A 12,663-nucleotide genomic window follows, 5' to 3' on the forward strand; every position below is an offset into this window, starting at 1 on the left:
TGGACTAGGGGAATCCCTGCTTCCCATTGGATTTCTCCCCAAAAGTCAAGTGGGCCCGTCGGAGCAGCAAACCACCCCAAGCGCCAACAGGGGCAACCCAAATGGACTTAAGCACCGCAGCGTTCACTTCCACCCCACTGAAGGGCCCTGACCTGCGTGTGGACCTCAGCTCCTTTCTGTCCTCCCTGGAGACCCCCGGGAGACCAGGCCGCTGCCTGCCCAGGGAGCTGAAGAGTGGGGAAGGGGCTGCTTGAGGCAGGAACTGGACAATCCTCTGAAGCTGCCGGTTGGGGAATATTTTGAATTGACCCCGGTGCTCAGCACAAGCCAGCAAGTGTTTATTAAAGAAGCACAAGACACGCCAAACAAGCCGATCTGCTTTTTAGACAGAGTAACCTGTTAGTTGACCAAAAGAATGTTGGGGATATAATCACAAGTTCAGCAAAGTATCTGAAGAGCCTGCTTTGAGATCCTAAGAAAGCAACACAATGTGGGCTGGACTCTGCTGTCACTGGGCGGATGCAGGGCTGGTTGAACAACCCTAACACACAAACACACACACAGAGTTCTGGGTCAAGTGGAAAAAGGGTATGGAGAGGCATACCATATAGTTCTGTTCTAGGTCTTTCTTTCTGCAATATTAGAAAATAGGATTATTAAATGTATGGTGGACACAGAGATGAGGGACAGCAAACACATTAGAGGGCAGGATCAAGTTCCAGGGCCTTCCTGGGCCCCACAGCGAGAAGATGCCAAAAGGAGGAATTCCAGCAGAGACAAAGGCGAAGAAGTCCTTCCTTTGGGTGGGAAATGGAAGCATAAGGAGGGTGGAAGGGGACGGACGAGAGTGGCAAGCGATACCTTTCAAATTATCTGCGTCTTGCGGAATCAATATATGATGACCATTATGACATAAATGCAAGATGAAGATGTAAGCCAAAGCAGGACGCAGCTGCCAACAAGGCAAATGCAGTCGTCGGCTGCATCCAAGAAATGCAACCAGTATTTTGCATTTATCCCAACACCCTCGATTTCCATCTGCTGCTGAAAGAGGCTTCTAGAAGCTGGAGAAAGCCATCGTGGGGCTGGGGGGCAGTTTGGAGACATGAGGTATGTTTAGCCCAAAGAAGAGGAGGCTGAGGGAGATCTTGAAGGGCTGTCCTAGAGACAAGGGGCTCCTCCGTCTCTTCAGTGCCAGAAGGCAAGGCAAGAACCTGGCTTTAAATGATAGGGAAGCTGCAGGAGCCTCTCCTTAGTGGTGGTGGAGGAGTCTCCTGGACTTGGTTTTTTCCCCTTGAGGAAGACGGTTCCCTTCTCACCCAAGAAGCTTCTTCAATCGGAACTGAAGATGCTTCTTGGATGAGGAGCAAAATGTCTTTCTCAAGGGAAAGAGAGAGAGAGAGAAAGAGAAAGAGAAGAGAAGAGAGAGAGAGAGAACACCTTTGAGACATCCATAATCTGGATGACTCTCCACAGATATTCTCCTAGCCTGGCATGTTTAAACAGATGTTGGCCCTGGGGCAAGGAGTAGAGCTAGATTTCCCCCATGGCTTCTTCCATCCGTTATATTCGAAGACTTGTCTATTTGGTGCCCCCAGACCGCAATCCCCTCTCTGCCATCAGTCACGGTGGCTTCATACATCTTTTTTTCTATGGGAACCACATTCTTTCTCCCTGCAGAACTCGTCCCATTCTGAATCCTCCATATCCCAGGGCACAAAGGGCTTCGTCCCATGCAGGAGATTCTGGCTGTGAAAGCAATTTCAAAACTATGCCAGTCTCCCATCCTGCCCCCCCCCACCCACCCAACTTACCCTCTTTGGTTTTTTCTCTCCTCCCGAGGAGTCACAGGTACCCTGGTTGCCATGGTGAAAGCTGGGAGGCCATTGTTTTGCAGTCCACGCAGTTCCTTGCTTGACTGGCACTTACTGGTTCCAGATGCCCGAGGCTCAGTGCAGCTTCAGCACCTCTCCTCTTTCTGCAGCCTCAGGACCTCCAGATGTATCAGACTACAAATTTCGCCCACCAACCTAAACGGAAAAACCTCGGTCCACGGGACTTAAGCTCACGTTTGCCCTCCTCAAAATCTAAAGCGCTCCGGTTGTCTGGGTGCCATTTTTAAACTGCATAGTGCCAATGCACGGTTATTCCATTGATACAGATTTCACACGGATCTCCAAAATAGCTTCTTCTCCAGCTGCACCCGCCCAGGTAATCCCCTTCGGCATAAACCAAGCTTCTATTCCCTTTTCCAGCAAATTTACTCATTTCCTCCCATAGACTCCCCTCGCAACAATACAAGGGGAAGCAAAAATCCTCTTGCTGACGAAGCCCGGCCTACGGTCAGCCCACCGGCAGATCTCTAGGAATATCAGGTGGAACTACTAAATCTCTACTAAACTGGCAAAGACTCTCTTCCAAAGCAGAAGACAAAGGGCCATGAAAACAGAGCTCAGCCTTTCTTCTCCCCAATTATGCCCACTGCAGTTTCTTGGGAGAGGAGATGTATTTATCTGCGTTTAAACAGAGGCTTTAGTTCCCACAGACATCCATACTCTCAAAAACCTCTACAGCCAGTTGCAAATCAATAGTCAGCAGGCAAGTAAGTGAACGTGGGCAGAGGAGGAAAAGTGCAACTTCTTTCGCAGTTGTGCAGCATAAGAGCACCTGCAAACTGCTCCGGTCTTTGACCAGCCAATTCCTAAAGAGCACCTTGTCTGCTTTCAAAGAGCAAGATGGAAGACCTTCGGCCGCACTCCGGGTGAAAAGGAAAGGGCAATAAACCTGTTGACCGAAACATTCGGCTTGGCTAGCAAGGCCAGACTAACCTGACCAGCCCCAAAGAAGGGAGAGGACTAGGGAGAGGACTTACGCGCAACGTCCCGCTTAGGCCACACAGTTGAGATTTCAAAGGTGTTCTTCTCCTGCTATTCTACAATAGCTTAGACTGAGAATTAACATATAGGGTATCTAAACAGCCTCGATGGACGAAGTCACTCAGTGGTATAAAGTATCAGGTATAAAGGCTCCGCAGGGAGGGAGCCGATTAGTCTTTGGACGGAGACTGCTGGGAAATCCCAGGACTGCAGCCTAGATGGAGGGGATCATGGCCAAAGGCAAATGGCAAGTCAATTCCGGATTATTCCCAAGAAAAGGACATGAACCTGTCCCTGAACTCACCGGGAGGAGCTTTATGGGACTGGAAAAGAACAGCGATGCCTCCCTGGTGTTCCAGGGTGACTGTAATTGCTTTGATTCCAAAACTCTCCACCCAGGACAACGTCCTACAGTAGGCATCTTCTCAGCTTCTCCTCTCCTCCTCTCCTCCCCTTCTGTTACTTGTGCCAAGAGCAATAAAGAGTAACACTAAACAAAACACTGTCTGAGGAGCCTTTTGGTTTTGACTCAGTCTTGGTGAAAATGATAACAGTATCGCTCTTGTTCTGCAGAGGACAATAACAGCCCCTGATGAGCACGGAGGCCGCCAGAGGCTTGCCGCCTCGGTCGTTATCAGGAAGGCCAAGCAAAAGACCCATCAGGCTGAGCCTCTTCTCGCCAGGCCACTGAAAATAACAGGCTCCCCCGGAGAACTTGGAGCAAGCACAGGGATCAACAGCCGAACTACTTCCAGCAGCCTCTCATCAATGGCACACAACTTTAAGCCACAATTTTCAGGGTCCCCGGGAACAACGTGTGAGCGGCTCCATCAATGGAATTGCGCTGCACAGATTGAGCACTTCCAGAGAATGCTTATACCCACAACGTCCTTTGAGCTACAAAAGTATCCAGAGCCCAGATAAAGTAGTTAATAGTGTTAATAATATTTAACACATCCTTCCATTTCTCAAAAAGCACCCAGGGAATCACTGAGAGGAGACGCTGGCAGCCGCTCCCGGCTCCCTTCCCCATCAGCGGAAGCTTCCTTCTCGACAGAGGCTCCCTTGCAAACCTGCCTCCAAGAGAGAAGCCACAGGCCCTGGGGGGGGGGGGGGGCTGCTAAAGGGGGGGGGGCTTCTGACCAATGGCACAAAAAGGTTCCCCAGGAGATCCAGCAGGAGGAGGGGAAGGTCCAGCGTCCGTGGTGCTGGTCGGAGCCGAAACGCAGGGCAAGCGGAAGGAACTGCCAGGGCGCCTTGTTCAGGAGGCACAGGAGTCTCTCTGGCACGCCAGGAAGGAGCAGAAGAGCCAGAGGGGAGGACGCGTCCTCTCATGCCCAGCAGCCAAGCAGGCAGGCCAAGAGCTGATCTGCCCTGAGCTGCCTGCCTGCCGCCTCCATCCTAGAGGGGGGCTTTTAACAGGGTACAACACAGCTGCCCTTCCCTGGTGGGGCCTACAAAAGGCTCCCCCGACAGACAGGCTGTCCTTTCAGCAAAGTAGCCACAAAATACATAAAATTATTCTCCCCCCGCCCCTGCCGAAAAAACAAAAACAAACCCCCAATCTCTTATTTTTACCTCCACCAAGGGAAGCTCCTGAAGGGCAACCTCCAGCAAGGCAGCCCTTCCCACCTCAGCCACCAGGCCTGGAACTGAAGCCCACTGCAGATTCTTCAGCCACTCAGTTACATCTCACTCATGCTCATCTCAAGGATGTGGAAACTGGCTCTCCTTCCCCAAATGACTGGGAGGGAGGGAGGCAAGAGGGACATCAGGCAAGACTCACTGGGCCTTTCGGAGAACACAGGCAAAAACCAGCCCCAGCCCAGAGCATTCCCAGTCCTTCATCCTCTCCCACTAAAAAGCCAGGAGCCCTCAGAACAATGCAAGGGTAACGGGGGCAGGGGCGTTCTGCTCGCCCCACCCCCACAGGACCCTTGGAAGCTGCACTCCGGACTGTGAGCCATGGTACGTAGTGAGGGAGGACCTGGGCATCAGCCGGGCACTCTTGTTGCATGTGAGATTCCAAAGAAAAGCGTTAGAGCATCGGTCAACAAAAGGGTTGGCATTCAAGGGCCTGCAGGATATTGGTATGGTGGGTGAGTCTCTGCATCCCATACCCTTTCCTTTGCCCTGGGAGGAGGAGGAGGAGGGCGGCTTTAGATCCTCACTCTCTGGCTCTTGAATGCCAACCTTTTTGACGGTTGATGTCAATTGCTGTATTTGTCTGATAAAACAATCATCAGTTTTGATAAGCAACCTTTGGATTCTCTCATGATTTTCTTCATCACAGTTAGACATTTCCAAGACTCTTAAAGTAAAACCTAATTCCGAATTCATTATTATTCCAGTCCTCCTTCTTTTTGTGCTGCTTTTGAAACTTGAAGAATAGGGCACATCTTTTTATTAACCTCTGTTGAAACTGTGGAAGTTCTTTCTTCTGAAGAACAGAATAAAAATATTTCAGATAATACACATTCAAATAAATTTCTACAACTTTCAAACAACTTGAAAAAAACCTTTATTATAAAATTGAAGTCCCAGTTTTTTAAAAAAGTGCCGCATAAACCTCTCCATCTGCCTAAGGCAGGTAAGCCCGTCTCCAGGCAGGATTCCTGTCAGAGTGGTTAGCCTTTGGAAGGGGTGCTCCCCATAACGACCTTATTCCTACTCCAAATCTAACCCCTGACTGAACCATTCAAACTCTCAGGTGGAATATATAAAACATTGTGCATTTGTTTCTACATCTGTTTGAGGCCAGCCAGTGCTCTCTGAACCACTGCAAGGACCATCACCAGTAAAGGCCACCAAACACAGAAGATAGAGAAATCCTGCATAAACAACCTTTTGCTCATCAGGATCTCCTTCGGAAATGTAGCTGAGCTTCAAGGACCAAAGAAACGGAGAGGAAAAAAGAGATTTCATCTGCAGAAGTGCATATTTTTCAGACCGATCAGAGGCTCAGCTTTTAATGAGCACTGTTCCCTCTCCACTCAGGAGTCGAACTTAATCAGGTTCAGGATGCATTTCAGATGCCAGTCAACGTCTCTGATCCCACAAACCACTATATTTCTGTACAAGGATCCTAAACACAGGAAAAATATTTTTTTTTCTGATGCAAGTAACTGGTTTAAAATACGGTAAGAGTGTTCAGCCAATAAGCTTCTCTCATCTAGATACTGTTTCAATTCACAAAAGAATCATTATCAGGTGAACTTCCAAGAATGTTGCTGCCACAAAATAGTGGTCTTATGACTGAAATCCAAGGGCAAAAAGAAAAGTAGATCACACATGTCCAGAAGGCAGACACAGCCAAGCCAACATCCCCCATCCCCCTGCCTCGGCCTGGGAGAAGAGCCAGGTCTTCCAGGGCTTTCTAAGGGTCATCAGGGTGGGAGCCATCCCGACCTCTGGAGGATGCTGCAACAGAGAAGGCAAGCGGGCTCCCTGGTCCCCTACATGGGACGCTGTTTAAGAGGAGGCTGCCTCCGCCTGATCTCACTGCCCCTCCAGCCTCAGGGATGCAAGAAGGACCTGGCCTGCTCTCTGCCCTGAAGGAAGCCTCGGCACACAGGTGACCCGGTGGCTCTGCCGGATCATCCCAAGACACCCCCGGGGGGGGGGGGAGGTTCCTGCAGATCGGGCAGCCGTCGGGGGGGGGGGGGCAAGGCAGACAGCAGGAGCGCCAGATAAGGCAGCCCAGGCGCGGCAGGCCCTGACAGCCATGGGCCTCTGGACCAGACTCACGCGGGGCAGCCCGACCCCCGGGATGCCATGAAGGGAAAGGGGTCTCTGCCTCGGAAACAGCGGCGCCCGCCAGCCCCGCAGAGCAACACCTTAGGCCGGGTTAAGCTTCCCGACCCGGTCCGACGCGAGGGAGGATGCTGACGCTGATCCCGCCAGAGCTCAAGTCCTCCGACTTCTCCAAGCGATTCGCTCCGTCCCGGGCGAACCGGCCCCGGCCCTCCGCCCTCAACCGCTGGGCGCCCGGCTCAGCCGCCAGCCCCGAGGCTCCCCGGGAGCCCCTTCCAACAGAGGCCGGCTCCCCCCGGCAGGAAGGCCCCGGGAGGCAGGCAGGCAGGGGGAGAGAGGGGGCTTCTTTGGGCAGAGGCCGCCAGTCGCCCCCTCCTAAGCCCCCTCCTCCCGCGGAGGAAGGCCGAAGCAAAGGAAGCCCCCTCCCGCCCGCCCTCCCTCCCGGGCGCCTCCGAGGGGCCCAACAGAGCCGCCTGGAGACCGGGGCGCCCCTCGGCCGAGGCTTCGGGGGCGGCGGAGGAAGGAGCGAATCCCCGGGCCGAGGCGGAGGAGCCGCAGCGCCCTCCCTCCCTCCCTCCCTCCCTCCCTCCCGGGGCGGCCTGGCCGGGGCTCCTCCGCGGGCGCCACCGGGAAGGCCTGGGACTGGCGTCGCGCGGCCGGCTCACCTTGGCGCGGGTGACGAGGTGCGTGGCCAGCTTGACGACGGCGAAGTTGCCCTTGCCGATGGTGCGCTCGATCTCGTAGTAGCCGATGCGCGCGGGGCCCGGAGGGCGGCCCGCGGTGGGCGGCGGGGCCAGGCGGGGGCCCGGGGCCGCGAGCGGGGCCCCCCCGGCGCCGCCGGACACCGCAGCAGCCGCCGCCATCTTACCCTGAAGGAGCCGACCCCGCGCCGCCGCCGCCGCCGCCGCCGCCTCCTCCTCCTCCGCCTGCCGGAGCTGCGGCACCGCGTGAGCTCATCCGCACAGGGGCGGGGTCGCCGCCGCCGCCATAGCAACCGGCGGGGGAGGAGCGCGCCCGGCAGCGGCGGCCGTGACGCGGGAGGACGTCAGCGCCGCCAGGAGCTCCCGATTGGCTGGCGGGGGAGCGCTACGGCGCGCGCGGAGGCACAAGCCGCCTCGGCGTCCGTCGGGGAGGCGCTTCGCCTTCGGGGCCTCGGGAGAGCGGCGCCGGCGCGGGGCCTGCGGGGGAAACAGCGGCGACTTCCGGGAAGGCCGCCCGAGGCCCGCCGGTCCGACGCCGATCTGGCGGGCCGAAGGTTCCCGGAAAGCTCCAGCCCGCTTGCGCCCTTCAACGCGGAGGCCCCAGGCCTCCCCGGGCGGTCAAGTTGAGGTCGGCGCCGGGCACGGAGGGAGGGAGGCTTCCGCCACTCGCCTTTCCGCGCCGGCCAGTGGCAGGACATACGGCCGCGAAGCCGCGAGGAAACCGGGCAGCCTCCAGCAGCCGTCCTCGGGCGACGGGTTAGAGCAGCACCGGGGAAGGCCCCGAGCGAGAAGGAAAGCGCTGCTTCCTCCTTCTTCCTTTCCAGATGGAGCCACTGGCGGAGAAACGCAGCCAAGGCCTAAAGAGGCTTTTTTCCAGCCAAATAAAGATCCTGGCAGCTCCTGAACGGAGCCCTCCACAATATGAACTGGAAGGGAAGTTGGGAGAGGGTGAAACCACAGCAAAGGACAAGAATTATACGATAAAAACTCCGGTCGGCAGTTTATAAAGTTAACATTAAGATAGAATTAAGAGGATCCTCCTTAGATTCTCCTGCGGAAGGTTGCAGATAGTTGGAACCAGCTCTGTGTAGTGCTTGTTGTTCTTGTGTGGCAAAAGTAGGGAGAAAGCCCTTGTATGAGCAGAATCCTTAGTTTACAATGGATGCAGACTAGATGAATGTGGATAAATTCTTCACAAGGCCCAACCAGAAATGATAACTTCCTGGACTTCCATAGACGGGGATTTTCTGAGGGCCTCGGGAGTAAAGAACCATTTGTTCTCGGTCTTAAAAAGCTTGGACAAAATGCACAAAAACTTGTAACCAAACGATATGCTTGATGAAATGGAGGAAAGTTGGGTTTTTTTTCTTGCTTTGTTTTGTATGTGTTGTTTTGTTTAAAAATAATAAAAATATATTTAAAAAAAAAGCTTGGACAAACCCGAGTCAGGATTCTGGGTTGTGGTTCTGGACACTCCAGGCCAGACTGTAAACAGCCTGTGCAGGGGTAGGCTCAGAAGGCCCAAGGCCGCCCTGCCTTGAAGCTGGAAACTGAAATTGAGAAGCAACTTCCAGCCTGGGACTCCTTAGCAAGAGCTGGGAAGAACTACTTTGTGCCCACTGGAGTTCTTGACTAAAACCCTCCCAGGATCTTGCCAGTGGCCACACATAGAGTTAAGACCACCTGAAATATTTACCTGGTAAGCCTAGTTTACCCGTCCCAGGTTCTGAGCAACATCATGAAGGCTACGGCTGTCAATGGAAACTAGTTGCGGTACGGTATTCCAGTCTCCCAGTTCTTTAAAATACACTCCCTAAAATTGAGGAAGTTGGCCTCTTTGCTAGCTGTTTAAAAGATCTTAAATATACATTATAAACAGACTCTGATTTATCATAATTGTTGATGTTAATTTTTCTCCTTGTACACTTTAGATTATGTTTTCCTCGTAATCACTGAGGCACTTGAGTAGTTGGTGGTTTATTAAGTAGTGATGTTTCAACCAACAGGAAAAGCAAAATAAGCCTTAGTGTGAATTGCTAGCACAGCCAAATGATAATTGCTGTTGCTTCATGTTCTTGGGAACCGGCCCCAGGCGCTTATTTGGCCACAGAAGGTTGGATAGACCGGCTTTTTGTCTGCTGAAGCAGAGCTTATGTTCCTATGGCATTCTACATCAACAGGTGCGGGGAAGAGGAGTTCCCTATTTGAGTTCGTTAGAAGAGTAGCTGCACTGAGACATTCCACACGCCCTGTTGTTGTAAGGCCCCATCCCTAGCTGGATCCTGTTCAAGGAAGATGAGCAGCCATCTGGGGCACCCTACGTAAGATCTGATAAAACAGCTATCAACATTAATAGCACTTGGACACAAAAAACACCCTCCAGTGCCTTACAGGACTCTCTTAAGTTGTTTACAGCATTAGCATATTGTCCCAAACAATCTGTCCTCCTTCTACCGACCTCGGAAAGATGGAAATCTGAATCAACGTTAAACCAGTCGGGATCAAACTCCAGTCTGTGGACAGTTTGCCTGTAATGCTGCATTTAACCACTATGCCACTAGGGCTGTTGATACTCTGAGGCCCCTCGGATGTGTGTTTGAGATGAAAGTTGATCTGGTCTGATGGTGGCAAAATTTAAAGATAATGTGATTCACAAAATATACACATTTCTTTTTCTGTCCTTTTTTTTTTTTTACCAATCTTCAAAAGCAAGGAGGGTAACTTCACATTTTATATTTCTCCTCTTCGCTATTCTGTTTCTTCTACTAATAGCAGCTACCAAATGATCTTGACCCAGCTATGGAAAAAGCTATTCTCGCTGCTCCCAGATTTTGAGAGCTAAATACATGCTAATGACTATTCTGTCACCAATGTTGACCACTCATGATTAATTTGGCACAATTAGTCCAGATGTTTATAGATGTGGACCATGCAGGGAAGGGCAAAAGGAGAAGCTGCAGGAGATGCAGCTTGACTCTGCAGTTGGCCAATGGGCTCTGCTCCACGTAGATCTGTGCCCTGCATTTTTTACTAAGGCTGTTCCCCTCCAACTGTTGCCTAGGGAAACAGCTGAATTAGTCTCCAGCAGTCCAGTGGTTGCCAGTGGCAACACTGGAGCATCATCTCCCCTGAAAGCAAAGAGCAGGTATGTGGTTACCTGATGAAAAGAGAATCAAAGGATAATCCTTGCACGGAGGGGAGGAAGGAACTGCCTGGTACTTAGATGGCTAACCTGACCTTTTGTGGATTTCAAGTGAAAAGGCATATTCTGTGCCACTGCTTTATTTGGCTATTTCCATTCTACCACCATCTTCCTTTATTCAGTCATCTGGGCCTTGTTTAGTTCTGTGACCGCAAAAATGCCCAACAAGGAGTTGTTGTTGAAGGCCAAATGGCCTCAGCCTCTCTGGCTGAAACGTAATAGAAAAGCTAGATAAGAGATTTTATCTGGGGGAAGGCATGAGAACAGCTGATGTTCTGTGCTAATAAGAGGGTACAGTTTCATCTTCTCCCTTCTCCAACCCTAAATATTTTGCTTTCTCTTCTCCCACAGCTTCAGAGTTTTGCCTTGTACTCATCAGTCTTGAAGCAAGACTTGTTCAAACACCTGATATCTCCAGCTTGGAAATCTTTGGCTCTCTATTCCTACAGTGACAAGCATCCAGTTCTTAGCTACTGAGGATGGGTACCTCTTCTGGCAAAGGATGACAGAAAACTATCAAGGATTTTAACATGCAAGTCTATAAGCCTCAGGAGATAGAAAGGAATTTGGTTCTTCAAGCAACGACGAGATGGCAGATCGCATGAAGGATATTAGCACCAAAAAATATGCTCCTGATAGGAAAAGACGAGATGCTTTGAATTGAGGGAAAACATGGCAACTCTACAAAGCTAATTCCTTTGTTAGTCACAAAGTCGTGTCTGACCCATTGCGACCCCATGGACAACGTTCCTCCAGGCCTTCCTGTCCTCTACTCTCCCCCCCCCCCAGTCCATTTAAGCTCACACCAACTGCTTCAGTGCCTCCATCCAGCCACCTCATTCTCTGTCGCCCCTTCTTTTGCCCTCCATCTTTGCCAGCATTAGGCTCTTCTCCAGGGAGTCCTTCCTTCTCATTAGGTGGTCAAAGTATTTGAGTTTCATCTTCAGGATCTGGCCTTCTAAAGAGCAGTCAGGGTTGATCTCCTCTAGGACTGACCGGTTGGATGGCCTTGCAGTCCAAGGGATTCACAGGAATCTTCTCCAGCACCAGAGTTCAAAGGCCTCCATTCTTTGGCGCTCAGCCTTTCTTATGATCCAACTTTCACAGCCATCCATTGCAACTGGGAAAACCACAGCCTTGACTAGACGCCCTTTTGTTGGCAGGGTGATGTCTCTGCTTTTTAGGATGCTGTCTAGATTTGCCATAGCTTTCCTCCCCAGGAGAAAGCGTCTTTTAATTTCTTGGCTGCAGCCCCCATCTGCGGTGATCTTGGAGCCCAGGAAAATAAAATCGGTCACTACCTCCATTTTTCCCCCATCTATTTGCCAGGAATTGAGAGGGCCGGATGCCATGATCTTAGTGTTCTTAATGTTGAGTTTCAAGCCAACCTTTGCCCTCTCCTCCTCCACCCGTGTCAAGAGCCTCTTTGGCTCCTAATTCATTTGCAATCCAGCAATTAAACATATTTTTGTATTGGGACAGATGATCATCCAATGGTTAACATTACATGGTTTCCAATTTTAAAATGTCAGCTATTTCGGATCTCTAAGAAATTTTCAAACTCAGGGAACCAGGCTCAACATAGCGGATTTCAAATATTTATTGCCCATTCCAAGGAAACCCTTAGTGGCCAGGAGGCTTTGGAGCTGAAGAAAGGGGGTCTGAGCCGGGACCAGGCAGTGAGGCTGCCATTGGGTCTCCAGCGGACGTGCCGCATCGGGGCTGCTTCGGAGCTCCCCCAAACCCAGACTCCGCAAGATTTGGTTCTTCTCAGGCGGAAAGCTGCGCCGGTCTCCGGCCCAAGATGATCTCCAGCGGAGGGATCCCACCGTCCACAGCCATCTCCTCGGGCTGCGCCGCTGGGCCTGCGGGGCCGCCGCCACGTCCGCCCCGGGCCTCGCTCAGCAACGGGGGTCCCGAGCTCCGACCTCCCCGGGAGCCTCGGCGGCGGCGCTGAGTCCACGTGGCCGGCAGCTCCGGGGCTCCCCCAGGAGGCCGCTCGACGTCGCCGGCCGAGGCCCCGCCCCTCCAAGCGCGTCACCCGAGAGGCGCCTCCTGGGAGAACGCCGAGGCCGCAGGCAGCCCGGAGGCGGGACTTCCGGCCAGAGCTGCGGAGACGGAGGAAGCGGGT

General features: G+C 52.4%; 1 protein-coding gene across 2 annotated transcripts in view; it reads right to left on the bottom strand.

Annotated features, from left to right (window-relative positions):
• Positions 1-7,470, bottom strand: part of SIK3 (SIK family kinase 3) — a 42,960-nt gene extending 35,490 nt beyond the window's left edge. For both annotated transcript variants that reach the window (XM_032229252.1, XM_032229251.1), the window contains exon 1: positions 7,295-7,470. The gene's annotated coding sequence lies outside the window, so the exon portion shown is untranslated. The remainder of the gene's footprint in view (positions 1-7,294) is intronic.
• Between the last annotated feature and the right edge of the window lie 5,193 nt (positions 7,471-12,663).

Source organism: Thamnophis elegans, chromosome 13, assembly GCF_009769535.1.
Source record: "Thamnophis elegans isolate rThaEle1 chromosome 13, rThaEle1.pri, whole genome shotgun sequence".
In the NCBI taxonomy this organism is placed as follows: domain Eukaryota; kingdom Metazoa; phylum Chordata; class Lepidosauria; order Squamata; family Colubridae; genus Thamnophis; species Thamnophis elegans.